This window comes from Carcharodon carcharias, chromosome 3 (genome assembly GCF_017639515.1).
Source record: "Carcharodon carcharias isolate sCarCar2 chromosome 3, sCarCar2.pri, whole genome shotgun sequence".
Taxonomy (NCBI): Eukaryota; Metazoa; Chordata; class Chondrichthyes; order Lamniformes; family Lamnidae; genus Carcharodon; species Carcharodon carcharias.
In genome coordinates, this window is record NC_054469.1 from 211,304,756 (window position 1) to 211,323,365 (window position 18,610).

Genomic DNA, 18,610 nt, shown 5'->3' on the forward strand with positions numbered 1-18,610 from the left:
CACAGCACAGGAACAACATATTTGTCCCAAATGGTCCATACAGGCATTTATACTCTGTGTGAGCCAGCAATAATGTGCAGTCTCTCTCTTAGGCAGTCCCTCAGCTTTGAGGATGACTTGCTTCCACTCCGGTTCAATGGGTTCTGAGATGACAGATATGTCCAACATGCTTGAAAGGTTGGGTAGATGGGTTGTTGGGGTTTGTGTGCTTTCTTTGATGCCTTGGCTTTGCCTCTGCATGTTCCTGATGATGCCTTTTGATGTGTTCGGTGCCTTCCCGAATTAACCTTCTTCATTTCAGTCGGCCACAAGCCAGGGTCTCTCGTGAGACGACAGGGATGTTTATACATTTCAGGGATGCTTTGGGGACATTCCTAAAGCGTGTCTGTTGTCCACCTGGGGAGTCTCCTGACATGACCAAGTTCCAAGTAAAGCAGTTACTTTTCGAGTTGGTACCAGTCATATGACCTACATGTCCCACCCAGTGGAGCCGGTTTTTTAGTGATTAGCACTTTGACGCTGGACAAGTTGTCTTGGGAGAGGATGCTGCTGTTGGACCTTCAAAATCAGTGGCGAGAAAGGCCTGTGTTGATCAAACTTTGTGATTAGCACCTGTTTGTAGACATCCAAAAATTCTTGTACTTAAAAACTGCATCTGACATGTAAGTGTTGCAATAAGGTAGCTGTAAGCAAAATGAACATTCACCTGTTCAAAACATACGTATGTGTAAATTTGCTGTGTGCTATGCTGACTAAATCATTAGTGAACCACTTGACTCATCATTGAATATTTATCATTAAGAAAACATGACACAGCTGCCAGAAAATAGAAGCTTGTTTGTGCAGATTGAGGAAGCCATGAATTTCCTCTTTTAACAATTACTTGATGCACCTCCGCCCAATTAGCACAATTCTGAAGAAATACTTAATGAAGTAGCTCTCATGTTCTTTCCCAATTCTCCTCCTTCCCAGTCCACGAGAGTTCTTGTCTGGTTCAAAAGTTAAGGGAAATAGGCTAGTCCAACAGAGTAGGCAGAACCTCAAAGAACTCTGCCTCCTCTACACCATTGAATCAGGAAAGTTGCTGAATAATGCCAGCTGCTTCCTGAAGGATAGTTGAGTAAATCAATGAGCAAGTCACACTTGTACGCCATTGTCTGCCTCTATGTGGCTAGGTCATAATGGGGCTGACAAAGGCTGGTGGGCAGCTCCCCTGTCAAGAAGTGGTTTATGTTAAAATGGCATGGGGAGGGAGGGGGATGGAATAAATTAATGATGCAACAAAAAGTGTTTTTTATTCCTTGGATTTGGGAGTTACTGCCCATCCTGAATTGCCCTTGTTCAGAGGGCATTTAAGAGTCAACCACATTGCTGTGGGTTTGGAGTCACATGTAGGCCAGACCAAGTATGGACAGCAGATTTCCTTTCCTAAAGGACATTAGTGAACCAGATGGATTTTTACAACAATCGACAATGGTTTCATGCTTATCATTAGTCTTTTAATTCCAGATTTTTATTGAATTCAAATTCCACCACCTGCCGTGGCAAGATTCAAACCCGGGTCCCCAGAGCATTACCCTGGGTCTCTGGGTTACTAGTGTGGCGACAATACCATTGGCTCCCCATGTAGGGTTGGGGGAACCTTGCAAGAATCATTAGGCCTATGACCACCTCCAACCTTACCACCCTCTGAATCTCAGCACTCCTCTTGCACGTCCCCAATTTCCTTTCCTCCATCACTGACTTCCATGCTTCCGATTGTCTAGGGTCTAAGCTCTGGAATTCCCACTCTGAACTTCTTTGCCTCCCTATGACTCATCATTTAAGGTGCTTTTTAGAACCTACCTCTTTGATCAAGTTTTTTGGGCATGGCGTCAAATTGTGTCAAATAACATCCCTGTGAAGTACTTTGGGATGTTTCACTGTGTGTTAAAGATGCTGTATAAATGCAATTTATTGTTTCGAAATATTTTTCATGAGGGGGTCACCCCAAATGTGATTGAAGCACCTGAACAGTGTCCCAGTTACTGATTGGTGGTTCCACACAGGTGCCAGAGAGAAGGCCCAATAAAAAAAAGTTATTTTTTTCCAGCTTGTCACCTCCTCTAATCTTCAACCTCAGGAAGCCCAAAGTACTTTTGCTGCCTCCCCTCATGGAAAAATCAGTTGTAAATGGTCCAAATTTAAATGGGAATTGGAATTGGTCCCAGTTGAGCTGCTCCCAGATCCAATGCCCTGCCCCACTATCCACTTGGGATTAGAAAAAAAAACATCAGTTGCACTTCACTGGCTGCTCCTGCCCATAATTTCCTGCCCTATCCTCCCTGGAACTTCCAGTGTGTCAGTGCATAGTAATTACAGAATAGAAACAGGCCATTTGGCGCAATTGTCCTATGCTGGTTTTTCTGCATTCACATGAGTCAGGCTGAGAAATATAAGTAAAGCAGATTTCACATTATACAATATGGGCAGATCATTTGAAATAGAGGGCAGCTTGGACAGAATGAACAGTTGGGAGTTTGGTGAGTGAGGGAGTTCAGTGAAGAAGGGAAGGAGGCACTACTTTTTTTTTCTTTTTCTACCTTTTTCAGGTTCTTACTTCGGTACAGAGGAAGAAGCTGATTAATGAGTAATTGGTAAGTCATTCTACTTATTCTACTTTTAATAAATAGTTTGTAGAGTAAAGATATGGTAGGCAAACAGTTTGTATTGTCTTGAATGGCTTCAAGCTTTTTGAGTGCCATTTGAGCTGCACACATCCAGGCAGAGTATTCCATCACAGTCCTGACTTCTACCTTGTTGATGGTAGACAGGCTTTGGGGAGTCATGAGGTGCGCCATGCACAGCAGAATGCCCAACCCCTTACCTACTCTTGTAGCTGCAGTATTTATGTGGCAGCCCCAGTTAAGTTTCTGGCCAATGGTGACCACCAGCATGCTGATGTTGGGGGACTTGGTGATGGTAATCTCAAGGGGAGGTGGTTAGATTCTCTCTCTTGATGGAGAGAGTCATTGACTGACAATTGTGAGGTGTGAGTATTAATTTTCACTTAGCAGCAAAATGCCTGTCTATTGCCCAGATCTTGCTGCATGCGGGCATGGACGGCTTCATTGTCTAAGGAGTTGCAACTAGAACTGAACACTGTGCAATTATCAATGATCATCCCCACTTCTGACTTCACATTACTGGTACTCCCTGTCTCCATTAAGGATCCACCCTCCGATATTTAAATGACCTTGAAGCCAAAAGGTACAGCTCTCTTCCCTCCCGCTATTCTCCCAATGAGAGAGAGGCAGAAAAACTAGGCCAGGCTGTAGAAATAAGCAGGGAAAAGTTGCAGGAAAGGGGGCATCATTCATTTCAGACTTTGATCAAAGCCACAAGTGATAAATTGTGTTATATAATAAATGCAGTGAGTGTTATATGATAGGATATAATGTTCTTGTTGCAAAAGAATGTTTCCTCCAATTCATCATGAACAAGCAAGATGAGGTCCTGAGAGTGATAAACAGCTTAACATTTAGAAGGTGTCTAGGTCAGTAGCATCTCTAGTCACAATGATCTTCTGGCACTAACTTGATGGGATCAGAAAGGAATTTCTCTTTTTTTCTATAATTGTTGTAGGGATTTTTTCCTCGGGTTTTTTTTTGCCTTCCCCCAGGAGACGACTGAGAGAAAACGACATTGTATTGATATGTGTAAATGCACCATGCTGGGGTTGGGCATGCTCAATGGACCAGCTGGCCTTTTCCTATTTTATTTTAGATCGTAAAATGTTATGAGCGATATGATAATATGAAACGTGGGGCAGAATTTTATGCCGGTGGGATTTTATGGACCTGCCTAAGTCAATGGGCTTTTGGACAACTCGAAATGTTTTGTGGTCCCGCCACACCCCCCACCCCCACCCCCACAACGGGACCTTAAAATTCCGCCCACCGTTTTTTTTTAGATACTGTCGACCTTCTGACTACATTTAGCGCTTCATTTCATACCTTCATGAGAAATGTTTAGTCGACCCCACGTCAGTTTCAGACAAATCACATGACAAAGTGACGCACACTGTGTCAAAATGTATTTGCTTGAAAATGCAGGGTTGAACGAATGAAACGGTTCCTCCACAAACAAAAATTGCTTGTCGAACCGATTTTCATGAAGACAGTGCCCCTTTAAACAGAGATTAACAAAGACCTTGTATGTGGATATAATATGCATGTGCAGGGTACTACCTCTTTTTGTTTTAACTCCCACCGGAGACAGTTCTCAGATCTTATCTGGGCTAAACAGGTCAAAGGTTTCCCAGTGTCCCCTGAGTGGAGCAAAATGCAAAAGGGTGCAGGATTATGCACGTCAGTCACTACGCAACCAACAGGAAACCAGATGATTAAAATGTGTTGTCTTAAAGTTTGACCCCAGTTCTACTTCTGAAGTTATGTTTTTGTTCTTCTAGTGAAGGGAATATGGACATTCAGAGCACAACTATCTTGAAGACGCCCAGAAGAGTGCCCCTGCCTTTCCGTCCTGCCACCAGCAACAACACCCCCCCACCGCCCCCCCCCCCCCCCCCCCCCCCCCCCCCGCCCCCACCCCCGACTCAACTCCCTGGAGGTTGAGGGGATGTTCAAGCTAATCAAGTGGAACACACAGCAGCAGAAAGTTGAACACCGCAAGCAAATGAACATGGAAAACCCAAATGTGAGGGTGGGGGTTGATCCGCCAAATGCAGGTCCAGAATTTCTTGGAGGAAGTGGGTATCTGTTTCTCTGAAGCAGAGAAATGGGGACTCCCACGATGTTGCTATCTTTAGTAAGATGTGCCCACCTTGAACTTTCATGACTTGATAGCGATCCATAATGAACTTGACAAGCTCTGTTATCTTGGTCAGTTGAGGGCACCCTTTCTGTAAATCTTAAGGGACTCAGGCCTGGAAATTCAATGCGGCCCAAAAATATGCAAACTTGTGGCGGAGCATGCACTGCGCATGTGCACGCTCACACATGCACTCACACACACACACTTATAGAGAGATACTGCAGTCTGCAGCCAGGCCCTCAAGGCCCAAAACACTTCTAGGCCTTCCATTTTGATCATCTCAAATGTCCTGAATGGCCTGGCAACTCTTCATCTCCCGAACTGTAGCTACTGAAGAATCGCTTTGTAGGAGCATTAGTCTGGTCATCTGAGGTGTAATGCACCTTTAAGAGAATATGAGCAGATTAACCATATAACTGTATGGCCTAGTAGCTGTGTAGCACGGGCTTCAATGTTAATGTTAGTCTAGAGTAGGGTCTGGTTGGCGAAGCACGCATCATGTTAATGCTCTGTTGTCTGTGTGAATAAATAGCATGTGCTTCATTTCATATTATTCTTTGCACCTACAGTATATTGCTATCGACTCACCCAATAAATAAACATATGCAACCAGTTCGCGAGCAAAGCGACCCAGCTGTAGAACACAACAACTGGCGATGAGGATAAACCACAACCAGTCGACGATACCAAGGAAAGCCGCGAAAACTCAACTGTAGTGAATCAGCTGTGCCTTGCAGGCCGATTGTAAGTACAGCCTTCACCGTGGTCGTCGAAGTTATCCCCCTCCAGTATGCCATAATTTGGCCGCATCGATCCGTTTGATCAGACCACCGATGACTGGTCACATTATATTGAATGCCTCGTGCTTTTCTTTTTGGCCAACGACATATCAGGGGGTGAAAAGAGGCGAACGATCCTCTTATTGACACGTAGCAATAAAACATACGGCCTAATTTGTAGTCTAATGGCACCCAATGCCCCAGATTCCAAGAGCTTTGATGCGTAGGTGAATCTTGTGAAAAGCCACTTACACCCGAAACCCTTGGTAACAGCGCAGCATCTTAAATTAAATTCAAGGTGTCGCGCCCCTGGAGAGTCAGGCGCTTGCTTTGTAGCAGCCTTAAAATAACTGGCAGAGCACTGTGAGTTCAGGACGTTGATTAATGACATGTTAAGAGACCGATGAGTGTGTGGGATTAATGAAGACGCCATTCAAAATAGGTTGTTATCGGAAACCAATTTAGACTTCAGCAAGGCACTAGAGTTGGCGCTTGCAATGGAGAGCACGGTCAAGGACTCCGAAACAATCAAGGGAGCACAAAATGGCACCCTCTGTGTTGGGAGGGAGGCACCGGATAGAAATGGCTTGGAACCACAGGGCTCCATGGAAAGGTGGGAAACAGCCGTCATTTAACAGACCAGCAAGAAGCAATGATTTAATGGATAAAGACCACACTAATAATAGCAAAAATGGAACCAGACAACCTGCAAACGACCGACAATTTAAAAGGGCACTTTATGCAATATTGCAAAGACAGATTGAGACAAAATTTCAAACAAAAAGGCAGAAGTCGTGAAATTTATATAATGGAGGAACCAGAAAAAAAGAGTCAGAAATTTACTCGCTACACAACTTAAAAATAGGTAAAACAGAGCCAATCTAAATGACAGTAGAAATCAACAGAAAACCCATCCAAATGGAGGTGGATACAGGTGCATCTACGACCGTTATAGGGGAACACATGTTTAAGTATCTGAATGCAGGAGGCCACTCACTAAAGCTGGAAATTTAGGTGTTAAATTAAAGACATATACTGGTGAGGACATACGAGTAAGAGGTATATGCAAGGTTCCAGTCCAATATAGAAGCCAGTCAGCTAATCTTCCCCAAACGATGATAGGATGCAGAGGACTAAGTCCCCTCAGAAGAAACTGGTTAAGAGCGATCAATCTGCAGAGATTACTGAGATCTCAGTCAGAAGCAGGAAATGTTGCTGTTTGGAAAAAGGAGCATGTAAAGACTCAACAGAAGGAACTTGTAGAGCTGATGCTTCAGGACAAAATTTGACTTGAAGTCAGTAGCCTCCAAAAAGAAAAAGAAAACCTGCTAAAGGACTTTTGCATTTTGCAAGATTCCCTCAGATTCCAATTTGTACCACTAAAAAGGTACGAGGGATAATTCAGCACATCTCTGGCTGAGAGGAAGAATCAATTAGCCGAGAAAGCACAACAGTACCTAGGCCAGAATATTGCTGTTGGCGTGTGGGAGTGGGCCCGACACGCAAAGTGACACGAGATGATGTCAGGCGTGGGTCCCGACGTCATTGCATGTCATTCCAATATTGCATTTGGCGGGTATGCGCCAGAGGCAGCTGCGCATCCACCGAACTGTCAAAGACCTAGTAAGGCCATTAGGAAAGTAATTTAGCTAATTAACAGCGCTGCCCATCCAACCTTAAGGTTAGCGGGGTGGGGGGGGTGGGGGGGGGGGTGCACAGGCAAAGAGCCCAAGCGGCCTTCGCATTTTTCAGGAAACCTCATCCACGGGCAGGATGAGGTTTCCTGAAAGATTAATTAAATAATTAAATAAAATTTGCGAGATGCACCAACATGTCCCAGTTCATGTGACACTGTCACCTGAGGGGACATGTTTAAATAATTTTTCAGATCATTTATTCAAAATTTTAATTGCCAACTTAATCTCCCTACAGAAGAGCGCAGGCCCCAACTCTCCCTCCCCCCGCCCACACAGGTAGCGCTGAGCGTTACCGGCTGCGTATTACACTGGGCAGGCCTTAATTGGCCTGCCCACATAAAATGGCGGCGCGCAGCCAATTGCGGGTGGCGATCAGCTCCACGCCTGCCCCCCACCTGCTCTTGCCCAACCCACCCGACTTAAGTAAGATGCAGCCGCTAATTCTCCAGGAAACAACTAACAAATATGAAAAAGAACTGGAAGAGCTGAAGAATCAGCTATGTGGAAGCCAAGAAGTTCTAAAAAAAAAGACCCCTGAGGTTTCAAAGGAGCTGGTAGGCGAGGAAACGCTGGAAGACTCAACCACTGAGTTCATTCAAGTTGAGCTCATACCTGAACCTTGCCGGGCCAATAGGGAAATTGAAAAGAAAGCCAAGATTAAAGCCAGCGCTGCCAAGAAGAAAACCCCTCAAAAGAAGAAACATAGGAGGAAAAAGTGGAATTACTAACAAGGCCCCAGAATTTTCTTTTTACATGGCAGGCAGCTGATCATTCTGTGTTGAACTTAACTTTGCCCAACATCCTAATTCTCAGAACCTGCCCGACAATTGCCTTTCATATTGTTGAACTAGGAGGGGAGGAGCAGCAGGAGTGCATGTGATGGGGCCGGAAAGAATGTGAAAACATTTTCATTGGAGTCTACACCACAGGTAGAAGGAACTCCTCTTGCTTTGGAAGTATCGGTGGGACCCGTTGAACCTGAGAGAGTCGAAGAGGCAAATTTACCGGTTCCCACTGAGGAGCCTAGTGGACAGAGAACTCCTGAGAGGGAGGCCTCAGATAAACCATCCTGAAGTCACAGAGCTACGACGGTCAACACATTTTGAAAGGCTCCTGAGGGACTGAATTTGTAAATAGTTTATTTATGTAAATAGTTAATATATTGTAAATTATACTTTCAATGAAAGGGGAGGCTTGTGGTAATCTGAGGTGCAGTACACTTTTAAGAGAATGTGAGCAGATTGACCACATGACTATACGACCCAATAGCTGTGTAGCGTGGGCTACAATGTTAATGTTAGTCCAGAGTCATGTCTGGTTGGAGAAGCATACATACATTATGTTAGTGCTCTGATGTGTGTGTAAATAAATAGCATGTGCTTCATTTCATATTGGTCTCTGCGTCTACAGTATATTGTTATCGACTCACCCACAGACAGATAAACACGCAACCGGTTCACAAGCGAAGCGACCCCGGAGTAGAACATAACAACTAGGTTAAAGTGAGGGCACAAGACTGGCACTAGGGGTTTCCACAGATGATTGATAATTCTGGATGTTGATTATTACCAAGTACAAAGTGAGTTATTGTAATTGATTTTCTTCTGGGTTTGGTGTTAATATTATTAATAAAGTGAGGAAGCTCAAATGGTGATTGACAGGATGGTAGTTATATGGATGGAAGGGTGGTTGGTGCACGCGGGAGAAAGGATCGGTTTAGGGGAAGTGCTCTTTGATGAGTTGTTCTCTGAAAACTTTGGCAGCAAAGGGGACTGGTGGGCGATGCTTCTCTCGTTCTTCCTGCTGCCCTTCTTCTTCCTTCTCCTCCTCCACTTCTTCCTGCCCAGGTGGTACTAAGGGTTGGTCTCCCTTGAGTTGCCAAATAATGCAGCACACCATGAAGTGGAGGTCAGCAAGAGGACAGTTTAATTTCTTTTTAAAATGTTAACTGGCCCTGTGAAGCCAGGAGGGTCTGGCGAACGGCTCCAACTACATAATATCCTGACTGCATCCCCATTCCACCCATCCCACACACATTGCCCACTCCGACACGTATCTAAAGCCACTGCCAGAAAAGCAAACAGTATTTTTTTTTTATTCTTTCATGGGATGTGTGCATTGCTGGCAAAGCAAGTATTTGTTGTCCATCCCTAATTGCTCTTAAGAAGGTGGTGGTGAGCTGCCTTCTTGAACCACTGCAGTCCATCTTCTGCGGGTACACCCACAATAGTGTTAGGAAGGGAGTTCCAGGATTTTGATCCAGCAGCCATGAAAGAACAGTGATATACTGGTAGCTCCAAGTCAGGATGGTGTATGACTTGGAGGGGAACTTGAAGGCGGTGGTGTTCCAATGCATTTGCTGCCCTTTTCCTTCTAGGCGGTAGAGCTTGTGGGTTTGTAGGGCCCTGTTGAAGGAGGCTTGGCGAATTGCTGCAGCGCACCTTGTCGATGGTACACACTGTTGCCAATGCGCGTTGGTGGTGGAGGGAGTTAATTGTTTAAGAAGGTGGATGGGGTGCCAGTCAAGTGGGTTGCTTTGCCCTGGATGCTGTTGAGCATCTTGAGTGTTGTTGAAACTGCACTCGTCCAGGCAATTGGGGAGTGTGCCATCACACTTCTGACTTGTGCCTTGTAGATGTTGGGCAGAGTTTGGGGAGACAGGAGGTGAGTTACTCGCTGCACAATTTCCAGCTTTGACCTACTTAAAATGGGCAAGCTGCTTCTGGAGTCATGGAATAGGTAGTGGCAGTTCATCTATATGATATCAGAGAGGTTTGAAAGCCAATGTTGGGCTGCCCTCAGGCCTTTGGGTTTGGACACAAATTCATGGTGACTATTTCAGGCTCAGCAGTGGGACTGAAGCAGTTTCAACCGCCTCTACCTTCTCACATCTTTGATGCCCCCTCCCTGAGTGAAAAATCCAAGATTCTTCAATCTTTCCTCATATCACTAGAGACCATTCTCATGGCTCTGCTCTGCACTGCCTTCAACATTTGAATTTTGCTTTTGTTCCTTGGCCCTCTAAAAGAACTAAACAAATTGTAGATTCCTGTTCAATACAATAACAAAAATGAGCATGAACACAGCAGGCATTCATGCAGCATCTTCAATGTAGAGAAACATCCCCAGGCACTTGCAAGGTGTAAGGGGTTGGGGGAGTGGGGCACATTCGGAGGAGGAATGGATGCCAAACTTAAGAAGCAGCTATCAAGTGCTGTAAAGATGTGGATTTTGATGCTTTTAAAGGAGGAGAGATGGGTGGAGAAGAAAAGGGGCTTAGGGAAGAAATTCCAGAAGCTGGGACCTTAACAACTGAAAACAGTGTTACCAGTATTGGGTTACAGTAATCCCTCGTTTAGTATGCCTAATGTGTTCCCGGCAAATGGTGTGCTAAATGGATGTGCTTTAAAAATTCACATATTATAACACGTAATAAGGGTGTGTTACATTCCTGACCTGACTGCTTCTCCTGTCAAACACAGGGATCACTTGATGGTGGAGAGTGGAAAATGGCGAAGAAATCTCGGTTGGCAGTAACTAAGATGCAGAGAAGGTGAGGAGTCCAGAGTTCCAGGATCAGTACTGGACCCAGAATCTCAGGGCCACTAGCAGACCCAGAATCCAGGCACCTTTACTGGCTGTTAGCAGGGAGAGGGCCCCAGGAAGTCCGAAAGCCCGGCTCTGGCCAGAGTTACCATCGGGAGAGCCCGGAGGTTTTGCAGGCAAACAGCCTGAGCGGGGGACAGGAACAGAAATATCCTGTAGCAATGGGACAAGCTGGGAATGGGCCCCCATCCCACTGGGAGAGGCTAGGAATTGGTCTGTGCCCAATCAAGAAAGCCCAGGAATCATTCACAACTAACGGGAGCATATTGCACCCATCCCCCTGAGGCTTACCAGCTGCGTGAAACCGAACATGACTGGCAGTATTATTTGAAATGTTCCCTAATTTGAAACCCAATCTAAAACAAGAGCATGTTGTTGGAAAGAGCTCTAAATGGGGGATTAATACATAGTGAATATGTGATGAATAAAAGACCACACTTGGAGGAACAAAGTGTTTAGGGAGTAGGAAGTTAGCGGTGAAAGAGATGGGTGGGGCACAGGAATGGAAGAATTTGAACATAGGGGTAATTTTACATTTAAGCGATTGGGACCAGGAGCCATTATCATTAGCAAGGACAGGGTTCAAGAGTTTTGAATAAGCTTAAGTTTGCCAAGGGAGAATGATAGGAACTTGTCAGGGCAGCATTAGAACAATCAAATGTGGACATGACGAAGGCATGACTGAAGGCTGCAGTGACTTGGACCGAAGGATTGCGTTAAGATTAGGCAAAGAGGAAATGGGAGGAGTAGGAGCAATGGCAGAAGCTCCCCTCAGGTTTGAAAGTTATATCGAGATTTCAACAGTCTGGCTCATCTTAAGACATTGGCCTGAATTTTCATAAAAACAGAGGGTCTCCGGCTTAGCCAAAATGACGCCGGATCCCTGATTTCAAAAATTCAGCCCCGGAACCTGGCACCCATCATTTTCATGGGGGGGGTGGGGTGGGGATGGTGTAGCAGGGGGCAGGTTATAGTTCACACACCAATGGTTCATGGAGCCAGCTGCACATATTAAAGTGCAGCTGCCTTCAAATAGATCCAGTTTTCGCTGGTGGGATGTCCAAATCACGACTTGTGGATTTTAGACTTTTCAGGAGACGGTCTAAAGCTGCTGGAATTATTTGGAGAGGTAGTTTATCCTTTTAGAGAGGTAGGGTACCTTTATGGATAGGTCCGGAGACATTTTTGGGGGAGGCCAGGTGCCCTTTGGGAGAGGCCAAGTGCCCTTTGGGATTGTTTAAAGTAGACATGAATGTGCATAAAAAGCTCATTGGAACTGTCACGGTATTTAAATCTCCTGGCCTTTAAATTTAAAACAAAGCAGCCTGCAGTTTAAAAAATATTACTCGCTAATTCACTCTGCCTGTTAACATAAGCCTGAGGGTTATTATTATAAGATTTGTGCTGCAGGACTGATTCCATAACCTATCATTATCATAGCGGGGTGCCTGTCAGTTCATGGACTTATTGATAGCTCCAAGTTGTTATAAAGTCTTTGGTGTGGAACTATGAAGATAAATGTTTGTTTTATAAGGGTTTAAGCACTTGAAGAAATGTACATATAGTGAATGGGTTTTAATGATTTTTTTTAATAATGAAGTCACCAATAGACACTTAGAAATTTAATTTATTTAATCTCAACATGGGCCCTGAGGCCTGCCCATTGTGGATACTGGGTGAGTTATCATGCAGGGTATAAGGGCAAAGAGTGATGGATGGTGGGGAATGGGTTGGCATGAGTTGGGACCAAGTTGGCATAGGGGCTATAAGGGCCATAGGAGTAATTAGAGGAGCATAGGTTGGCATATAGGGTATGAGGGGCTATGGGGGAATGGGTAGAGGGGCATGATGTAGCATGGGTTGGCATGGATGGGGCATGGAGGTTGTGAAGGGTGAGGGCTAAATGGCTGTTTTATTTTTTAATTGTTTTTTTTGATTAGCTGCCACCAAATCCCAGAGCTTCGAGGTGGGCCTTTCACACAGCCATGCCTCCACATCCAACAGCCGCTGTGGCTGCCTGTGAGCTCTTTCTAGGGGTAGTGGGCCCAGATCCTCTTAACCCTGTTAACGCCCTGCCTGGGAACGAAAATCCGACTCTCTCCCAAGTCGGGTTTGCAGAGCTGGGAATTTCCTGACTCTGTGCTCCTGAAAATTCAGGCTAATGTGTGGATAGGGCTGAGGCAATGACAAGGATGTGGAATTTGTAAATCACGTACCTTTTGTGATCCAGGGCTGCTATCTTCCAGCAACTGTTGCTCTGTTTGATAAAGGGCATTGCAGCCATGCTGTGTGGCTGAAAGTTCTTCTGTGCTGTTCTGAAGATCATGAGATTATTTTGAATGAGGAAAGCTGTTCGACCCAGATTGATTCATCCATCCAGACCTAGCTACATAATGCAGGCCATTGGATCTTTAGAAAGGATGGAGGTACTTGGAAAGGAGGAGAAGCAGTCATATTAATAAAAAGACAGAATAGTCACAATAGACTGCAGTAAAGGTCATCAGGCCATGGAGAAATATTATTTTAATAAGTATTATTCATATTTCTAGCAATGCCCATGTCATGAGAATGAGTATTTATTGGACATCCCTAGTTGCCTTTGAATTGGTAGTGGATGATCCGCTTCTAGAACCGCTGCTGTCTATGACAGAAGATACTCCCAGAGCTGTTAGGAAGGCAGTTCCAGGATTTTAACCCAGCAACTATAAAAGAATGGTGAGGTACGTCCAAATTGGAATGGTGTGTATCTTTGAAAGGAACTTAAGAGGAGTTGTCTTTATCTCATTGAAACATACAAAATTTTTACAGGGCTCAACAGGGTAGAATCAGAAAGGATGTTTCCGCTAGCTGGAAGGTCTAGAACCAGGGTGCACAGTCTCAGGATAGAAGGTAGGCCATTTAGGACTGAGCTGAGGTGGAATTTCTTCACTCAAGAGGGTGCTGAATCTTTGGAATTCTCCACCCCAGAGGCTGTGGAAGCTTCAAGACAGAGATGGGGGAGGTGGTGGCATAGTGGTATTGTTACTAGACCAGTATTCCAGAGACCCAGGATAATGCTCTGGGGACCTGGGTTCGAATCCCACCACAGCAGATGGTGAAATCTGAATTCAACAAAAACCTGCAATTAAAAGTCAAACGGTGACCATGAAACCATTGCTGATTGTTGCAAAAACCCAACTGGTTCACTAATGTCCTTTAGGGAAGGAAACCTACTGTCCTTACCTGGATACCCACACCCCATAAATGAATATAAAAGAAACATGCTGCCACTGTTGTCATATCTTCTCCAATTCATGCTAATTTCTGAACTTCCTCTTTCTGTTCCACTGTCCACCTAGTTTGGTGTCATATGAAAATTTAACTATTGGGTTTATCAATCCAGATCATTGATGTTAATTAGAAACAATAATGGTTCCAGAACTGAGTCCAGTGGGCCACAACTTACTCCCTTAACCCACAACCATCATTCGCCTCTCACTGCCCCCGCCATTGCAACAGCCTCGAGTAACTTTTCAAATGAATACTTATTCTTTTCTGTCTTTCAACCATTTTCTCATCCATTCCCAGAGATTACCCTGAATCCCCAGAGACCAGAATCTAATTAATATTCTTTCATGTAGAACATTGTCAAAGGGCTTTTGAAAATCAAGATGCAGCATGTCCCAGGGATTTCCAGAGTTGTCACTTCCTCAAAAGAGTTCAGTAGGTTGATCAGGCTGGATCTTCCCCATCTGAATTCATGAACTACTAACTAGATCATTGTGACTTTCTGCCTGTCTTTCATTCAGTTAGCTGATGTCAGTTCTGAGTCAGAGTTCATGACTCTTTTTCTGTCAGTTTTCTTCTGCCCTCCTCCCTATCACTATGCCCAGGCAATTCAGCACGATTTTCACTTGATTGGCCTTAACAGTCCTTAAGAAGGAATGTTCCCCTGCCCCTTCTGCTATTCTTTCACATATTCGAGGATGGGAGAAAGACAGAGTAATGGTGTGTTATTGCTTCCTAGTCTTTGTCACCTTCAGATCCTTATACAACACTGAGCAAAATACACCTCATAAGTTTTGAACTAATAAGTATCATGAAGTTTTCTGCATTGGATTTGAAATGATTTATTTTTGTTATTGCTGCCCTCAATATCATTTATCAGATATGATATTGCACTGTATGTTGGAAGATTAGAACTAACTTCCTTTTTTTAAAACCAAATGCAGGTCGTGCATTCATTTTGGGCAAGGATTTCTGTGGGCAGAAGGGTTTGTCAGAAGAACTTCTGTTTCAACAACAGTGAAGAATTGATTTCAATATTTAATTAGCAAAAAGCACAATTTTTAGACATTTTACTTATGGAAATTGTCATATGGAATTTATTTTTTATTTTCTGTTCATAACACACTGAGCTGCCAAACAGATTGCTGTGAACAGATTATTATGCCTGCTAAACCAAATGTTGTAGTTATGCTATGTGACACAAGTGAGGAACGCAGTAACCCACTCATGTGAAATTCCTCTCTTCTGTTTTACTGCTCTCAACACATTTATTCTAAACAGGCTAATAACACCTTTTGTTACAATAGTAAGCAAAGGAATTTCAAATGAATGTGTTGGTCTGCTCTTCACCAGTGTTGTACATGGTGCTTTCAACCCCCAGGTATTTAATAATCTCAATCACCTAATCAGAAAAATTAGTAACTCTGTGATTATGTTGGGCATTGTTACAATAATCTCAGGAGGTTGATGGAACTGCATGAGAAGCGTCTCTTTGAGGTGGTCTCACATCTCTTGCCTAAAGTCATTTTAAAATTGAGACTGACAGGTGTTGATTGGTGTGCAGCTCCTGCCACTAATGGCACAAAGATGGTGGCTTGTCAAGATCCAGGACCGAATTGCACGTTGTCATGGCTTTTATGAACTGCCATTGGTCTCTGATTATCTTAATGGCAAGGTAGTTTCAAGGAACATGAACCCCAACAAACAAGGAGGGGGAAGACCTGAGGGTGTTGTCCTGGGTTCATATAAGTTAATGCAAAAATGTCTCGAGTATGTTGCAGTGACTCTATATCCAAGATACAATAGACTGTCAAATGTGAAGTCAAAATTGCTTCTCGTTGATACAATATAGTCCAATGAGTCTTTTAAAACCTAATAATGCAGAGGTAGAAATACCCAGCATAAACAAAAGACGCTATTTATATGTTCCGATGTATTTCTGAAATTTTTGTTTTTTTTAATTTCAAATCTCTAGCATCTGCCAATTATTTTTATATGGACTAATACTATGGCTGGATTGTATTTCCTTTGTGCTAGTCATACAAGTCAACAGATACTAATCTATATTTATTTCCTCATTGTTGATACAGAACAGCATAAACTATGAACATGCAAAACTGATGGGCAGGAAAAGACCTGCTCCACACCATGACGGTTGAACCATCATGATTAAATATTTCTTCCCTCCTCCCAACTCCCACCTGCCCCCGCAGCCACATAATCTCTGGGGAGAAGCAAAAAAAAACAGAGAAAACCCTGCTAGTTTCATGGAGTGTGGTCACACCATCTTGTTTTGTGCCTGATACTAATTGCCTTAGCGATGTGCACCACAATTAATCAAAAACACTGACCATTTGAGAGACATTGTTAGGACTTTAAAGTCATAAGTGACTGAATGTTTTGGTCAGTGAAATAGGGTAATTCCAAGATAGTAAAATGTTTGAGCCTTGTTAACATCATTATAAATCTGACTCTTCTGGCTGCTTTCTATGTCACAGTACCATTCAGGCAGCAACCAGTCCCACCATAGGCACATTTTATTCCACCGCTGATTTGCTCAGGATAATTCCTCTAGTGAGAAATAAAAGCAAAATCAAACTTCTCTGCACTTGTTAGTCTTTCCTAATGGGAACAGGATAGGTTTTTCAACTAGATCATGGCTGGTCTGTATCTTAACTCCATCTACCCATTTTGGTTTGGCAGCCCTTAAGACTATTGCCCAACAAAAAATATATCAATCACAGTTTTGAACTGCTTTTGCGAGAGAGAACATGTACAATAGATGAAGAAATCGTAAACCATATGGTAAAATTTCCTGAGCTTTCATAGTACCAGCAAGTGGCTTGTTGGAAAATCACAGGCGCACCTTTTGTAACTTGCCATCGATTAATGTCAATGCACAGAAAACGTATCCATGATTTCCCAATAAGCAATTCTAAGTGTAGCATGGAAGCTTGGAATATTCCATTCATCTTTTTTTTGTAAGCAGGTTACAATTTCATTACACATAGCGAACCAAGAGAATTTGCTCCCATTTCAGAATCATGCCAATTGATTGTACCATCCCTATGGCTTATTGGTCTTTGTTGTCAGGCATTGTGAGGTCCTAAATTAGGTTTTGCTAATGTCTACTTTTTTCATTCTGTTCATCAAAGTTATATTGTGTTGTGCAGCCAGTGCTAAGCTTGTTGTTGAGTGGTGGCATGTCAGACTAAGAGATGCTAAATCATGAGAGAGGCTAGCACGAGTTCAAGCTAGTCAACGTTACTTAAAGCAAGCCTGCATCTTTTAAAGAGATGGTGCATTTTGGCTGCAGCAAGTGCTGGAACTCATTGCAGAAGTGATTTGGAACTGGGAAAGGCATAGAAATTGTGTGGCATGGATGAGAGAGGGCTTCGAAGTTCTCTGATGCAGCACTGGAGGCCTTGATGCTGAAGATCAGTTGGAGGAAGGAGGTTCCTTATCCACAGAGGACCAGGAATCTATCCGGACAAAGTCTGATTGCAAAGGACAATGTCAGGAGTATAGTCCCAAGGACCAGGATCTGGTGTCAAAAAAGTTCAATGACCTCACATGAGTGGTGAAGGTCAGTGAATACATCTTCCAATGTCACATTCCATGAAATATGCCACGAGCCTCTGTAGCTGCTCAATACACAACACCCCCATCACTCACCTACCAATAATGTCCATCAGTCATGACCAGCCTCATGTTCCCAACATCACCTCATCTTCACACACTGAGCACTGCTGCAAGCTTCACACCAACAGCTACTAACTTGAATACACTGCCAGCTGTTCACCATGACAACATCATCACCCAAACAGATGCATTTTCCTCTCTCTTACAGCACCAGGTGGCCCATTACCCAAAGATAGCAGCAGCTAACCGGCAGGGAACGAGCATGGCTGCATGTCCTCACTCCATTGGAGGAGATGATGTTCGCCATCAATGGAGCAGTCATCATTAAGGTCGTGGCCAGTGGGGTTGAAGATAATGGTAAATTTCAGCTTAACCTTCCTTCTCACATTTCACTCGGCCCTCATCCCACAATTACTTCTGATTCCCAAGTTGCAGGTTGCATAAGCATGCACCCCTTGCTGCCTCCCTCTTCCCTTACAACACAACCCTACCCTACCGCCTTTCTCCTTTCAGAAACCCATACACAGCAGCCTGACCAGGCTGAGGTCAGGAGTGCATTCAGGAGTGGATTCGTTTGGGGTTGTGGTGCACCTCTGCATTTAGATGCAGCAATAGCAAAGCGACGTACATGCGGTCAATGGCATCCTCCGCCATAGGGAAGCCTGCTATCGTGGTAAAGCTACCTGCACACTCTGCCTGCTTCTGTCTGGTCAGAGAGAATGCAATGTATTCCCCTCCTTTGGCATATAGTGCTTCAGTCACTTCCCTTATACAGCAGTGGGCGGCAAACTAGGAGTCGTTAGAGAT

At 44.0% G+C, this 18,610-nt stretch overlaps 1 long non-coding RNA gene across 3 annotated transcripts in view; it reads left to right on the plus strand.

Moving 5' to 3' along the window:
- The window catches only part of LOC121276531, a 118,658-nt gene that overhangs the window by 74,921 nt on the left and 25,127 nt on the right, over positions 1–18,610 (plus strand). The window contains exons 3-7 of one of the 3 annotated variants that reach the window (XR_005942675.1): positions 2,592–2,636; positions 5,382–5,556; positions 8,724–8,867; positions 10,771–10,841; positions 18,012–18,160. This is a non-coding gene — a long non-coding RNA (uncharacterized LOC121276531). The remainder of the gene's footprint in view (positions 1–2,591; positions 2,637–5,381; positions 5,557–8,723; positions 8,868–10,770; positions 10,842–18,011; positions 18,161–18,610) is intronic. The other 2 variants (XR_005942676.1, XR_005942677.1) reach the window with 2 other exon arrangements.